The sequence below is a fragment of the Lissotriton helveticus genome, chromosome 3_2, assembly GCF_964261635.1.
Source record: "Lissotriton helveticus chromosome 3_2, aLisHel1.1, whole genome shotgun sequence".
NCBI lineage: Eukaryota > Metazoa > Chordata > Amphibia > Caudata > Salamandridae > Lissotriton > Lissotriton helveticus.
Window position 1 is genome coordinate 200,302,412 of NC_136062.1, and position 16,202 is coordinate 200,318,613.

The window sequence follows — 16,202 nt, forward strand, 5'->3', positions numbered from 1 at the left end:
TACCCACTTCTGGAGACAGGAGACCTCTACAAATATCAGCGACACTATCGCCACTGGGAGGAGGGCTTCACCGCTGCCTTCTAAAAGGTATTTAAAAAGCAAGTGCTTTCAAAGATGGAAGTATACATTATAAGTAAAAAACTTTCCCAATTCAACGCCAATAGCTCTAACTCTAAAAAATGTGAGACCTATTGCATTGCAAATGCTTGTTTCCCCTTGATTTTGATATAAAAGTGTGTGTGTATTATACAAGGAGTCTTTAAAGTGCATGTTTGTGTATTGGGCAAAGAGTTTTTAAAGTGCATGTTGACCATGCCAATTCTTCATTTTTAAAGTGCTTGCTGACCGGAGCAATACTCTGTCCCTAAATCCAAAGATTTTCTTCTATTCGGGTTCAAAATTTTGTTCACTGATGAGCTAAGAACGTCTTTGTTCCCCTTGTTTATGATTGTAAATTGCATGTGCATTGTGCAAGGAGCTTTTAAAGTGCATGCCGACCATGCCCATTCCCTGTTTTTAAAGAACATGCTAATCGTGACCAATCTCTATCCCAATGACTCAGAGTTTCTACAACACCAGTTTTAAAAGATGTTGTTCGTTGGAAAGCTAAGGGGAAAGAGGCTCAACTCAATCAAGTGGTTACGGCTTGTCTGCAGGTGCAAATGTGAAGTTTCAAAAATGTTGTCGTCAGTAACTTCTCCCTTTGGGCCATGACCCCTGGGTATAAACAAAGGATGTGTACTATTGTCTCTTGTTTGTATCTGCATAGATGACAACATGGGTTTGACGGCAAGCCCTTCTAGGTTGGGATTAAGGGCCTAATTTAGATCTTGGCGGAGGGGAATACTCCCTCATATGCGTCCGCCGTATTATGATCCCAATATATCCTATGGAGATCGTAATGTGGCGGACAGGATATTTATCACGTTTGTGATGGAGTATTTCATCTGCCGAGATCTAAATACTTCACTCAGGGCCATATGTATCAACATTCCGTTTTGCGATTCCTAAATAGCGATTTTTAAGGAATCGCTATTTAGAAATCGCAAAATGGTATGTATGTAGAAAATCGCTTCTTTTTAGCGATTCCTTAGAATTCCTTAATTGTGATTAGCAAAATGCTAATCGCAATTAAGGAATAATTTCCCATTCATTTCTATGGGCCAGGAGGCCCATAGGAATGAAGGGGAAATGTGCGATTAGCAATTTGCTTATCGCAAATTGAGAATATTTTCAAGGGTGCAGGGGTGTCCAAAGGACACCCTGCTGCACCCCTGAAAATGACATGTGTGCGCATGTGGCGCACATACATGCCCTAAGGGCATGTATGAGCGTCACATGGCACCTTTTGATTTAAAAAAAAATTCTTTTTTAAAAGAATTCGCAGCTTACCACCAACTAGAAGTTGGTGGTAATTTGCGATTCCTTAAGGGTATTTTGGTATTTTTTTTTCCTTGATACATTGCATTTAAGGAATCGCAAAATTTGCAATTCCTTAAATGCGATCGCAAAATAAGGAATGGCAAATTTTGCGATTCCTTATTTTGCACCAAAATTGTTTCATACATACCATTTACCGAAAATGTTTTCGCAAATGCCGGAATTCTGCAAATTTCGGCATTTGGGAACCCATTCAGGCTTGATACATATGGCCCCCAGTCTTTGGTTTCTATATGCCCAAAACTATACAGCATGAACTGATGGTTTAAGACCAGAGAAAAATGGTCTGACATGTACTCCTGAGGCGTGCTGTCTCTTTGCAAAGAAGATCTTAATTAAATGAGACAGACACCTACTGGAAAAAGAATTTGCTCGACAAAAGGCTGCTTTTTCCATGCTACTGATCCTTCAGCTCGGATACCTACTTCATCTATTGCCAGTCCTAGGTATACTCCCCAAGAGAGACTTTGTTTGTTCCTTTGCTGGTCCTCAATTTCCATCCAACATAGGTAGTTTGAAGAACCTCTCTCGGAGAAGTGCAATCTCCAGCTTAATTCAACGTGGGCATTCATGCTTTGCAGTTTATGATTTTTTAAGCCAAATAAAAGGTGAACCTGGGATGGAGATGCTGCTTTTGAGATGGAAAATACTGATTTATAAGCTTTTGTTTGGAGCTTGTTAAGCGTTTCCATTTTTCTGCCTTGCAAAGTTTCTAGACTGGATTCGACTGTTGCAATGAATTGGGATGCCATTATGTTTAATAGGTGACTGAGTGAAGGGCAACTGAATTAATTTTCTTCAACTTAATCCCAAATATTAGCAAAATGTGCTGATGACCGTATAGCAGCTAGGTGGTGTTTAAAGGACATCTGATGTTCTATATTGCAGCCCAATTTATAGGTGGCTACCACCTTGACCTTTTTGTCCTCGATGAGCCAGGTAAATGTCTTATATGTGGTGTAGCCCAGACAGATCTCTTTGGTTTTGTTTAAGTTCAACTCCAGGGCTTGCTGGTCCATGTAGCTTTTTAGTGTGCTCATACTACTTTGCAGACCAATTTACATTTGGCTCAGGAGGACAATGATGTCGGCATACTGTAAACATCCAATTTTCTCTGGTACCATGATTGGGGGATGGCTTTCCTCTTGTGGAAGATAACTTTCAAAGGCGGTACAGTATAAATTAAACAGACTTGGGGCTAGCACGCATCCTTGTTTTCAGGCTGTTCAAAGTATCTATTTTTTTGTGACTGCTGCCATCTCCTATTTTGACCTGAGCCCAAGTTTCTTCATACAACGATATGATTGCTCTTAACAAATTACTTGGGATGCCTCATTCTACCAGATTTGCACAAAAGTGGCCAAGGGTGGTCAAAGGCCAACTCAACAGCTGGGTTTTGCGCTATTTAATTTGATCAGCTAGGATGGTAAGTGCTGTTTAGTTTGAGATCATCCCCATGGTATAAACCCTGTTTGTGTTCTTGGAATCAGTTTTTTTCGTTGATCCATGCTTGCAGGTCTTGGGGTAAGCATGACACATATAGTTTTACTTTGACGTCAGTGAGTAAAATTAGCCTATAATTGCTTTCATTTTTTAAACTTTATTTACCATTTTAGTACAATTAAGAAAAATAGTCATGAGTGGTATCTGTCATTGAATTACAATTGTGATAGATGACATGGAGCATCAAACGGTAGAGTAATGACCAACATGAGTAGCGACTAGTGATGTACACATACTAGCAAAGCATAATAGAAATACAGTCCCGAGGGCCCATTCCACCACATTGAGAGCAATTTCACACCCCTCCGCAACAGTGGCACATGCTAGCCCATTCCCAGCCGCCTAGAATCAGGAAACATAATCCCAAAAAAATCAAGAAACCATTCGAGGTGGCATGAAATAAAGGAAAGCAATACAAAAGGGGATGATGGACGGAGCGTTTGAGCAAATCAAACACTCACCCCCAGTCAACTGATCTGGGTTTAATCCATCACCATTCTTTAGTTCACTCAGCCACCCCAGTTCAGACATGGCTATATGCAAATCAGTCTGACCCTGAGCCTCATGGGAACAGTCCAGCCCGAACTGCCAAGCCATGTCTTCCCTGGACCGGAAACAAGCATCCTGGGACCGGTTTCGGATTCATAATCCTCATCAGCCAGGCTATCTTGAATCCAGTGGCCAAGTGAACAAGGGACTCACGTCTGAGCATACCCTGCCAACCTAGGGCGAACAAAGCGAGGCAAAGGGTCAGACTGATTTGCATATAGCCATGTCTGAAATGGGGTGGCTGAGTGGGCTAAAGAATGGTGATGGATTAAACCCAGATCAATTGACTGGGGGTGAGTGTTTGATTTGCTCATACGCTCCGTCCATCATCCCCTTTTGTATCGCTATGAAATAAAGGAACTCAATCAGTCGGAAAGAATGAAGTTAAATTACCCAATCCCTGCATGGACAATGGGCCGTCCCAGTTGGGAATCAATGGCACGTCTAGCTGTTTCCACATAGGTCCTGATTGGACCCCAGATGTCTTTGGGGCGAGAAGAGCCAGGTAGTGTGCTTGAATATATTTCGCTGTTGATGTTGCAATAGGCCAGACTGTTCAGCCAACCTTGTAAAGTGGGAGTTGACCGACGGCCCCAGTGAATAGCTATTTCCCGCTCGGCAAGCAACAGGCTGAGAGATGCAACCCTCTGGATTTTTTTAGGAAAATTAACCACATACCCCAGTAGTGCCACTCAGATGTGGGGACAATGGACAGCTCGGTCATGTCGCCCAGAGTGCTATGTACCCGCTTCCAGTATGACTGTAGTTTTTTAGCAAAATCCACATGAGGGGCATAGCATTTATGGCAAGTGTGGGGTCTGGAAGGGTCCAGTCTGTGGGTCTTGGCAGGGGTGATATATATCCTGCGTAGGAACTTCAAGTGTAGTAGTTTATGCCTGCTGTTGAGAGACACTTCCTTCGTTACCTCACAGCATCTAGCCCACTGGTCGTCAGTGATGGGTCGGCCTAAATCTTCCTCCCAAAGTTTGCGGATCCTGTCATCATTAATCGGGATCATCGCTGAGCATGTCTTATATAATTTAGATATGAGATGAGCCTCACTCTCTTTTTTAATGATGAGCGAGACCGGTGTGAATGAGTTTGGTTCAATCGGGAAACCAGGAAGAGTGGCACACAGCACCAAACGAATCCGGCCTAGTACAAAGCTGTCCATAAATGTGACGTCGTGGAAGTGGACATCTTCTGTTGCTGAGAAGATGTGGCCATTCGGGTATAGATCACGCAGTTTTAAGATGTTGAATTTGGCCAAAGTGTGCTGCATCAGCTTTCCACTGGTGATTGGCAACCAACGGGCGTTGGGCATAGGGAGAGCCGTGGAATACAGTGTGGAGGCGTCAAGGATGCTTCGCAGCTTATCCCAGGCCCAACTGGTGGTGGAAATGGTCTGAATATCGTTAGAGTCTCTGGGTATGCCCTTAGGTAACAGAGTGGCTAACAGATCGGGCAGGACAAAATCGGCCTCTGGGCGGAGAAAGGGAATCCTGGCGTCAGGGTGGTACCATGCAAAGACATAGCTGAATTGGGCTACCAAATAGTACATGTGGAAATCCGGAACGCCAAACCCTCCCCTATAGTATGGTAGAGTGAGCACCTGCATGTTTGCCCCCAGACCGATCTGATAAGGTGGGACCGTAATGTTGAAAAGAAACTGTTAGGGAGCACAACCATTTTAATGATTGTCACCCTGCCGGCAATAGACAATGGGAGCCGCAGCCATCAGTCCACTTGGGCCTCAAGGGCGCTGATTGCCCGCCCGTAATTGAGGCAGAGGATCTGAGCAGTCTCCAGATGGATGTGTATGCCCAAATACTTGACTGAGTCAATACACCATTTGAGGGGAAATTCACAATCCCATGAAGTAGTGTTGGATGTGAAGGGAAAGATAACTGACTTACGCCAGTTGATTCCCAGGCTGGAGTGTTGACCCAATCGGATGATCTCTCTGATGAGAGGCTCCAAATTTACCTGGGGCTCTCTGACGTAAAGAATGGTGTCGTCCGTATAGAGAGAGACCAGGAGAGGGCTGGTGTTGAACTGTAGGCCTCTCTGAAGATGCCTGTCCTGAAAGTGACTGTTTAAGGGGTCCATAGCTAGAATGAACAATAAAAGGGACAAAGGACAACCCTGCCGGGTGCCGCGTGAGAGAGAGAAGGGGAGGAAGAGCGTGCCGTTCAGGCGAAGTCTCGCTGTGGGGTGGTACTATATTAGTGTAGTGGTGGCTATGAATCTTACAGGCATTTCCATACGGCGCATAACTGAAATGTAGAAAGGCCACTCTAACGAATCAAAAGCCTTCTCGGTGTCCAGTAGGATTGCGGTGGCAGGGACCTCAGGGTTAATCCTGTGGAGGACTGATAAAAGCGTCCTGAGATTCAGGGAGGTTGATCTACGGGGGACAAAACCGGACTGGGTCGGCGAGATGATGAATTATATCAGTTGGGATAGGCGGTTAGCGATGATCTTAGCTAAAATTTTTATCATTTAAATTCAGAAGGTACAAGGGCCTGTAAGATCCACATAATGACATGTATTTGCCTGGTTTAGGGAGAAGTATGACCACCGCCTCACGAAGAGTGGGGGAAGAATTTGCTTCTCGAGGGCTTCTGTGTACACTTCAATAAGTTGCGGCACCAAAAGGTCTTTATACGCCTTATAGAACTCCCCTGTGAAGCCATCCAGCCCAGGGGCAGAGGAGCATCGCAGAGTATCATTGGCACCAAGGACATAGGCCTCAGAGATTGGACCCGCTAAGACGTCCTACATGTGTTTTTCCGGGTAAACCAATGCAATCTCCGACAAATAGGCTTCCTGGGCAGAGGGGTCACGCCCCACCCTGGAGGTGTAAAGGGATGTAAAAAAGTTAAGAAAGTCATCACGAATTTCCAGGGTCCCGGAGAGCATCTGGTCCGTGGAAGAATGGAGCTCAGTAATGTAGGCCCTACTGTACGGAGCCGAAGCATCTGAGCCAATATACGGCCTGGACGCTCGCCTTCGCTGTATCGCCTGGCTGTCTGATATTTGCCCAGATAAAGTATCTTGCGATCCGCAGTGTCCCTGTACTTGGTAAGAAGGGCCAATTGTTTACCCGTCGTGTCAGTGTCGGGGGTGTATGTTAAAGTGTTGTCCAGTTCTGTCAGGTCGCGCCCCAAGTGTGAAAGTGTAGTACGGAGATCCCTGACCACCCCAGCGTGTTTGGCGATGCAAACACCTCTGATGAATGCCTTGAAGCCCTCCCAGTGAACCGCCCAAATGTCGACTGAGCCAGTATTGATAACGAAGTATTCTTCAATAGCTACGCGCACTTCTGCATGGAAAAGGTTGTCGTTAAGGGCGCGACTTGGGAAGCACCATTGTCGTTTGAAACCTTCAGGTTGGGGAACGTTAAGAAGCAGCTGAATCGGGGAATGAGCCGAATAAGTCCTCCGCAGAGTCACCAGAGACTGGACCCAGCTGGAGATGCCAGGAAAAACAAACCAGAAGTTGACTCTAGTCCAGGTGTTGTGTTGATCAGCATGTGTATAGTCGGTGTTGGATGGGTGGCGCCTGTGCCCAATGTCTAGGAGAGAGAAGTGCTCGCAGAGTTCAAGGAGAGCGTGGTGTGCATGCGGTTTAGTGCCGGGAGAGGCAGCACTACTGTCCAATGTGGGATTTAGGAGCAAGTTGAAATCCACCCCCACCAAAAAGAGAATGGGGTCTATCTTTGAAAGCTGCGTGTGCAGAGAGTCAAAACCTTTAGGGGAGTCGGTATTTGAGGCATATATGCACACCAGAGCTGAGCTGTGACCCATTAGAGACTCCGTAACAATCAGATATCTGCCTTCAGTGTCCGCTACGACTGAACGAGGGTGGAAGGGGACTCTCTTGTGAATGAGAATAGTCGTGCCCCTGGCATAGTTAGTATGATTGGCAAAGTATCTATGTGCGCCCCAGCTGGAAGCAAAATGAACAGTGTCTAACTTAGGTAAATGCGTTTCCTGCAGGAAGGCAATGTCCACATTGTGGCGCATAGGATAAGGGACCACATGCCGTCTTTTACAGTTATCGTTGAGATCCCTGACATTCCAGGACATCAAGGACAGGCCGTAGGGACCCTCAACATTACCGAGCTGAGCCATCTGCTAGTAGGAGCATAGGTGAGAGATGCAAACTCCAACAATTGAATGAGAACCATGACAGTGTACCAAACAGAAAAAAAACACAAATGGAAATACAATAGCAGTTACCCCCCACATCACACCCACCCTTACTACCAAAAAAGCAAGGCAAAACCATGACAAGCAAGAATACGTTAAGTACCAATTGACTTTGCAGTGGAATGAGAAAACCCTGAAACGGTACATTTGTGTTACCAAAAACAAACCCAGGGTGTACACAAAGGGGGGTGGCAAAGCCACTTCAGCAACTATCTATTTGCAGTAATTCAATATGGTGAGTAACAGTATCCCAAGTTTGTCCTGCTAGAAGAAAAGGAGACAGAGCGGATATATCAGCCAGTCCCGGACCTAGAGAAAAGTTCCATGCTTGCATCGGAGCCACTGTGAGGAGGGGAGGGTCCACCCCCCACTGCGCCTGTCTGAGTGTTGGTCTGTTTGTATGAACGGCAGAATTCCTGCAATTCGGCTGGGTTATCAAAGATGCGAGATCTACCATTACCATCAATTCTTAGTGTGGCGGGGTATAACATGCCATATTTCATACCCAAGTTCCTGAGAGTGGCCTAGACCCCATTCTATTTGTGCCAGTCCTCCTGCACCATGATGGTAAAGTCTGGATAGAGGGATAGCTTAGAGCCCTGCCAAGACGTGTCACTGCGTTCTCTGGCAAGGCGCAGTGTAGTATCGCGGTCCCGAAAGTTCATGATGTGGGCGATTTTAGTTCATGGGAAGCAACACAGGACGGGACAGGGCCCCAAGGTGCGGTGAGCGCGTTCCACGACTAATCCTGCAGTGAAGGAGTCTTACCCGAACATGTCTGTCAGCAGTGTCTCAACAAAGAGGTCAAGATGGCCAGTGGCGGTGGACTCTGGAACTCCCAGGATATAAATGTTATTGTGCCGACTTTGTGCCTCGAGATCCTCTTTTTTGATCGCCACATCTTTGAGGATGTGCTCAACTCACTCCAACTTCTAAAGGGAATGTGCGGTACCATCCTCTATGTCCGAGATGCGCACCTCCTCCACGTCCAGGCGCCTGTTGTGCACCTGGATTTTAGCACCCAGGTTCACCAGATTCTTGTCCAGGGCATCAAACCGACCATCCAGCGCCTTGAAGCCTGCTCTCATCCCCAGCAAGAGGGAAGAGGATGGTACGGAAGAGTCTTTGACGCGGTCCGCAACCTGCCTGCACTCCGCCTTGCTGGTGCTTTCTTCTGGAATCTTTTCCACAAGTTTTTCAAAAGGGAGGGTCTTCCGCTTTGGATCCTTGTGGCCCATGCTGCAACTTAACCTCGCAGGGGCAACGGCAGTTCGGCAGACCCAGCAGGTGGAGGACTGGGTAAATCCAGGAGCCAGCGTTTGAAAGTGAAGGCAGAGTAGAGTGCCAGACCCTGGGCGCAGGTGGAGCAGATGAGAAATTACCACTGGGCAGCTCGGCACCGGACCCACCAGGCAGACCAGGACTCCAGCAAGAGGGCCCAAATGGTCAGGCAAACAGTACAGTACCCAGTACAGGAGGGGGATGGAATCCCTGTAGGAGCTCGTGCTGAGACAGAGGCAGGCAGAACAAGGGGCACAATCCGGAGTTACCAGGGAATCAGTGCACCAGAGAAGGAGCACAGGTGGACAACAGTGACCGGGACTCAGTTGAGGCGCACAGTGAAGATGGAGCCTCTATGAACACCCATGGGGCGCAGGCAGTGAGTGATACATAGGTAGCCTATGCTGAAGCGGGGGTCCAAGCACAAGGGAGACTGCTCATCCACAGGGCCGCAGGCTAACGTACGGAAGTGAGCAGGAGGCGTAGAGCTTGTGAACCGGACTGGCACCCCACAGATCAAACAAGTCGTTGGTCCTGGGGGCCGACACCACCGCCGGTCACGGCAGCGATGGAATAAAACAGACAAGGCCAGAACAGAAAGAGAGTGGTACACCCGCAAAGGCAGGGGCTCCAGGGGTGGCTTGCGGCGTGAAGCCCTTGATGTCTGGGCCAGCTCCGAGGCAAGGCAGTGCACCAGATTCGCGGTGCACAGACCCCAGACCCGGCCTGCACTCCTACTGCTGGAGACAAACCCAGAGAGGTGAGCACTTCGAGGAAGCTGTGCGGTGGCAGAGAGGGAGATGTACTAAAGGATGAACTAGCACAGTACGGAAGGGACCCAGGAGTTTTGAAGGGCCAACGCTGAGCTCCTCAAGAGAGCCTGGTGCCTGGATAGTGTGCCGTCCTAGTATATGGGAGCCTGGGTCGCGCTCTCTCTGATAGCCCCTCTGCAGTGGTTACCTGCGGGGGTGCAGAGTCCAATGCAGGACAGAGCAGGGGACTCACCACAGGCTGCGGTCTCAATGCAGCCCACTGTGGGCACCCTCAGAGCGAGGTGCCAAAGGGCCACGGGTTCCAGGAGGCCGGGAGTATAATTCAGCCAAGGAGCGGGGGACCCTCAACCATAGGCCCCGTGCCGAAAGAGCAGACTAAGCCAGACGGGATGCGGGGGCAACCGGATGCCGGGAACCGCGAAGCCACCACCACAACTCCCCCACTGCTGCGCCTGCAAGTGGCCGAGCGGATGCCTCCCAGGCTTGTTCGCTGGCCCTTTCCCCGCGAGACCTCAGGTAGAATGCAGGCATGAGATAGGGTGCTGGGGCCGAGTCAGCGTGACTGAGCCCCGGCAGAAGGAGAGTGTCTATGCAGGGGGGAGGGTATCTGGAGGGACCCACGCCCGGAGCACTCACTGCTGGTGGAGATATCCGCCCACGCTCCACATCCAGCCCGGGCCTCGGTGTTTCAGCAAATAGGCTGCGCAGCAGGCCACAGTGTCCGAGGTGTTGATCTACCGATTGATGGTGAGTGAAGAGTCGAGTATGATGCTGGGATTGTGTGCCTGGTCTGTTGGAGTGGGTGAGTTTCCGAGGGCAGGAGTTGTCTCATGCAGAGGGGGTGGAGCAGAGGATCAGCACTTCTGTTTTCTCCGAGTTCAGCGTCAGGCAGCAGTTGCTCATCCAGGTCGTGACTGCTTCCATATCTTCTTGGAAGTTGCACTTGTTGATGTTGGGTTCCTTGGTGAGGGAGAGGATGAGCTGGGTGTCATTGGCTTAGGAGATGATGCTGAGCTCGTGGTTTCTGATGATGGTTGCGAGGGGGCCATGTAGAGGTTGAAGAGGGTGGGGCTGCGGGATAATTTCATTTGCTAATAAAAAAAATGTATTCACATTTTTTATTTGAATTTTTCTTTAATTTACCTTTTTTGTTTTTAATTTGTTTACATTTTTTTTCATTTTCCTAACATCCGATCAACCCCATGTCTGCTATTGGTGCACAACAGCTTTCATTGTCTAAGGATTATTCATTTCATTTCAATCTTTATTCGGTTTAAAAAACCTTGTAAGATACAATACATTAAAAAAAACATAACACGCCATTATAATACATAGCAAATAACAGCAGTGGGTAAAAATATCATCACATCTTATTTGTGCAAAGTACACAGAAATCATCTAAACAGGGATTAGCTAGGTCCTTGTCGAACCCCCTTCTATGAAGAACACTAAATAAATATACACAATAGTAAAATAATAAATTAAATTTCTGTTTTGTTTAAAAAGTAATATACACCATAACAATAAGACAGGCAGCACTATAGCTAATAAACAGTTAGTAACATGTTAAAATAGCCCATTACATTCAGGTTTTCTGATTTTTCTTTCTCCTAATCAAGGCGACACACAGGAGAAAACGACTTAGGCTGAACACAATCGGTTGTGCAGTATCTCCTTTGAATATTCTAAGTCCAAACTTAATTTGTCTAAGGCCTAACGTATTACAAATTGGCTTAAGCCATTTTTTCCTTGCTTTAAGGTATGCTGGGCATATGAATAAGACATGGGACTCATCTTCTTTCATCCCCATTTCACAGAACTCGCATATATTAGAGCCAACAACCCCGGTCAACCCCTTATTACGGTTCCAGCTAGATGTTCTATCCTTTAATAGCAGAATGCTATACCGGAACTTTAAATATAGGCTTTTAGCCAATGGAGGGTAGATTTCATCCATGAGGGGCTCTAATTGCATATTCATTTTGATTTCAAAGAATTTCGAGGTCAGAGTCCCTGTTCTAGGATTTGCAAGCACTGAGTCTCTGATATAGTCCCAGTACCTTTGCTTCAAGATATTTTTTGAACTGTTTGTAAGAGAATCAGGGTCAAACCAAAAGTCACTTAGACCTAATTTTTCAAGCCATTTTTTAACATATTCTAACCATGGCAAGTGCGTAGTATTCTTTATAGCCAATATTTCTTGCAATGCTTCTCTATAGTCGGCCAGCTCTTCAGTGGACCATAAGCGGACCCAATAGAGTAGCGGGCGAAGAGAAGCATAGTCGTCAGTACGCCTAAAGTTAAGGTCCCATAATACGGGTGTCAGTGGTGTTGACCCAGGTATCCCTAGCAGTTGCCTGATGAAGGAATTTTCCCTCACTCGGAAGGTATCCTTTAAAGCATGCGCCCAAAGGTCCGCACCATAAAGTGAAGAAGATTGCACTTTATATTTGAATAATTCAATAGCTGGTGAGACTGCTTTGAAATGGCTGTTCTTGTGCTTTTTTAAGATTGGTACCTGATTTTGGGTGAGCCTTAGTTTTGAATTCTCCAATTGTGTCTTCCATGTTACATCACTGTCTAAAATAATGCCCAGGTATTTAAAATTAGAAACTTGTTCAATAGGTTCATTGTTTATTTTAAAAACCTTATTAAAACCTTTATGGGGGTTGATTGTCATAACTTTTGTTTTTGAGGAGTTAATTTCTAATTCCTTGTCATGACAATACAGACTAAATGTGTTTAAAAGATTTTGGAGCCCCCTAGGTGTCTGAGAAATTAAAATTGTGTCGTCTGCAAATAATAGTGCCGGAACGGCTTGCCCACTCAATTTGGGAGAGTCATGCTCGCAGCCCAAAAGAGTATCAGGGATGTCATTAACGTACAAAGAAAATAAGGTAGGTGCAATTACACATCCTTTCCTTACCCCTTTTGCTATTGTTATTTTCTCAGTGACTTCTCCATTCGGTCCCCATCTGACACGTGCATAATTGTTCTCATGGAGTCTAATTAAGATTTGAAGGATATTACCAGGGACGCCCATTTTATTTAATGTCTTCCATAGTGCTGTCCTGGGAATCATATCAAAAGCTGCCTTCAAATCAACAAAGGCCACGTATATATGGGAACTCCTTATAATGGTATATTTCCAGACTAAACATAAAAATCTAAAAACCTGGTCTACAGTGCTTATCTTACATCTAAAACCAGCCTGATATTTTGTGTAAATAGAGTGCTCTTCAATCCAAGAGGTGAGCCGACCAAGAACCTGCCGTGCAAAAAATTTTTGTAACACGTCAATAAGGCTGATAGGTCGATAATGCAAAGGATTTGACCTATCACCCTTCTTGAACAGAGCCACAATCTCTGCCCCCTTCCAGGTTTCCGGAATAGGAGCTCCTTGAGCAATTTCATTGGATAATAGATTGATGTAAGGAGCCCAGATGTAATTTTCATGTTTCCAAAGATCACCTGGTATTCTGTCAGGGCCTGGGGCTTTCCCTGACTTAACTGCCTTGATTGCGGAGATAGTTTCTGTTAGAGAAACAACAAGAGGTGCATCATATGCTGCCATAGGGGCCTGCAGGCTATCCCAGCCTCCACTCTCACATGAACTTGTACAGGAATATAGCATAGTAAAGTGCTCGACCCATATCTTTTCCTCTAGAAATTTGTCTTTACATTCTGTCGTCCCCCTGGTGCCTCTAGCAATGAGGCTCCAAAAAGTGGTCTGATCTTTGCACTTACATGCGTCCAGTAGATCAGACCAAACCCTTTCGTCCCACTCTTTCTTGGCCTTTAATAAAATTCTTTTATACTGTACTCTCCTAGTTCTCACAATATCCATTGAACCCCCCCTGACCGCTATAATTAGATCTGTCTTGGCTTTCCGGCAATCCTGGTTAAACCAGGTAATCCCGGTTTGTTTGTTTTTTTGGGCATTATGTGGTCCTTTTATTGCCCTGGTCAGGATCCCGCCAAGTTGGTTAGTTAAATGTTCATGGGATTCTATCAGACTAAGATTTTGGATATCGGTGCTGTTGTCTAAGAGTGAAGACATATGACTCACAAATACATTATAAATTTGACTAATGATTTTGGAGTTATCTAGTACTACTGGTCATTTCAGGGATCTGCGATTATTTGCCACTAGAGGATCTTGTGGCAAGGACATAGTGCTATTAGCACTTTTGTCGAGGGTTTTAAAGATCTGGGTTTGAACAGATAAAATCAGAGGATAATGGTCGCTTTCTGTGCGATCATCCACTGTTAGATCGATGATCATAGGCCACAAGTTCAGGGAGACTAGTAAATAATCTAGATGGCTGAAGTGTGCCCCTCTGATAAACGTTGGTCTACTAGGGCTGTCTGATGGCAACCGCCCATTGCATGCACGTAAGCCTAATTCTAATGTCAAGTTAAGTAATTGTAAGGCACTCACTGAGCAAGGCGCTTTATAATTTGTATCTACTAGGGGGATATTGTTGGCACTGTCCTCATCCTTATAGATGTCATCTAGACCTATTATAGGTTCGAAGCCTCTGTTAAAATCACCACCTATAATTATTTGTGCATTTTGATCAAATCCCGCCAAAAGACTATTCAGGTGGGTTACAACTGTTGATTCTTTACATGATCGATGTGGTCTATTATAGATATTGATCACATAAGTGCTACAACCCTTAGTATTTTGTAGCTTAAGTAATAGAATGTCGGGATTATTTACATCAATTTGCTCAAAGGACATGCCTCCTGTAAATTTCACCCAGGTTGTTAACCCGCCAGAGGGTCTCCCTCCATTTATGTTTACTGCGGGTATAAAGAAAGATCTATAGTCCACCTTAAAGTAGTTTTCGAGCCCCCATGTCTCCTGGAACATGATTAGATCCCCACTCGTCAGGTAATCGTGCCAAGACGGGTCTGGAAGTTTTTTTTTCAGACCCGCTATGTTCCAGCAGATAATTTTCATACTTCCTAAAACCCCTCGAGTTTCTACTACCTGACATGGTACGGTTGCCCTAGATGTCTCTAAATGTAGTTGTTTTACTGTTGTTTCAGCTGGGTGTAATAGCTGTTGCGAGATTTCAGTAGGTGCAATCTGATTTGATTCGACCTTAGGATACAACCTAGGATGTGTGCAGTTTATACTGCACGGCGTTGTCTGGGCCCTTCCCTCAAGTCAGTCGCAGTCAGCTAAGCCGGCTAAGGCTTCAAACCTATTTGAAGTGCTAACTCCCCAGTTGTAAGGTGGGGCTCTGAAGCCCCTACCATTTATGGGGGCATTCCATCTGGGTACAGGAGTAATGGGGAAGGGTGGGTTCTGGTAAGAGCCCAGCCATCCTCCATTAAAGTCAACATTACCTATAGGTACTGGGGTGTTAGGATACATTACATTCTGCTGCATACCTGACCATCCTACATTGTATTTAGCAATTCCTGTGGGCCCACAATTGTTGGTTACTATACCGGGCCCTCGTCTGCCCATTTGATTCCAATTTTGCCCTGAGGTAGTGTTTTGAAAAATATTGTGTTGGTTTGGTAGCCATGGGCCTACCCTATTTTGGGGAGCGGAATTCGTGTCAAAAGCTGATGGTCCCCCTCCCCAACCATGTGCTCTCGCTGACCAAACTGGCTTCCGGGGTTTTTGATTGTTACCCTTTTGTGATTCATTATAAAAAAATTCTAATGTGAGAGGGATTGTAGAGCTACTTCTCTTTTGTGGTGGAAGGATATTTGATAAAATATCCGGAAGAGCAGCTGCAGACGGAAAGTTTAATATCACACAGTCGCCCTTCCATTTTTTTTGCTTGTTTCCTATCCAACCAACCCTCCTTGCTGTTTTAATTTCGTCAGCCAACCGCTGTTCACCCCCCTGTGCTATCCGCATATTATTAGAGAGCCAGTATAATGCCTTGCTTTTTAATGATGAGGCTGACTCAGTTTGGTCCGGTAATAGGGTTGGTGTATTGGCTAGCACTAGCACCAACGGTGCTGCTTCAACTACAAATTGTGTTTGGTTTTCTTCAAGACAGGAGTGCACTATAGCGTGTGTTGCATCAATTGGTCGGACAGTTGGGGCTTCTAATGGCAAGTTGATAATATTTTGGCCAGAAATTTGTGGGCATTCTGCAGGAATCACTACTTGAGGGGTAGCCTCTGATGTTACCTTGGATTCGTTATCTTTCTCTGGGGGATCGCTACTTTTATTGACATTACTAAGGACATTGCCTATTGCATCTGCTAAGACATTTTGTGTGCTTCCAAGTTTCTTTATCTCTGCAGAAAGTTTGTCAATCTTACTAATAAGTGGCTTAATAATTGTCTGTATTTTTATTTCCAACAGCTCCGCTATTTTAGACATTAAATCCTCGTCCAATGTGTCCCTCAGATTATTTTCCTCATTGTTCTTGCATGTATTTTTTTCCTTTGGTGGTGATGATAT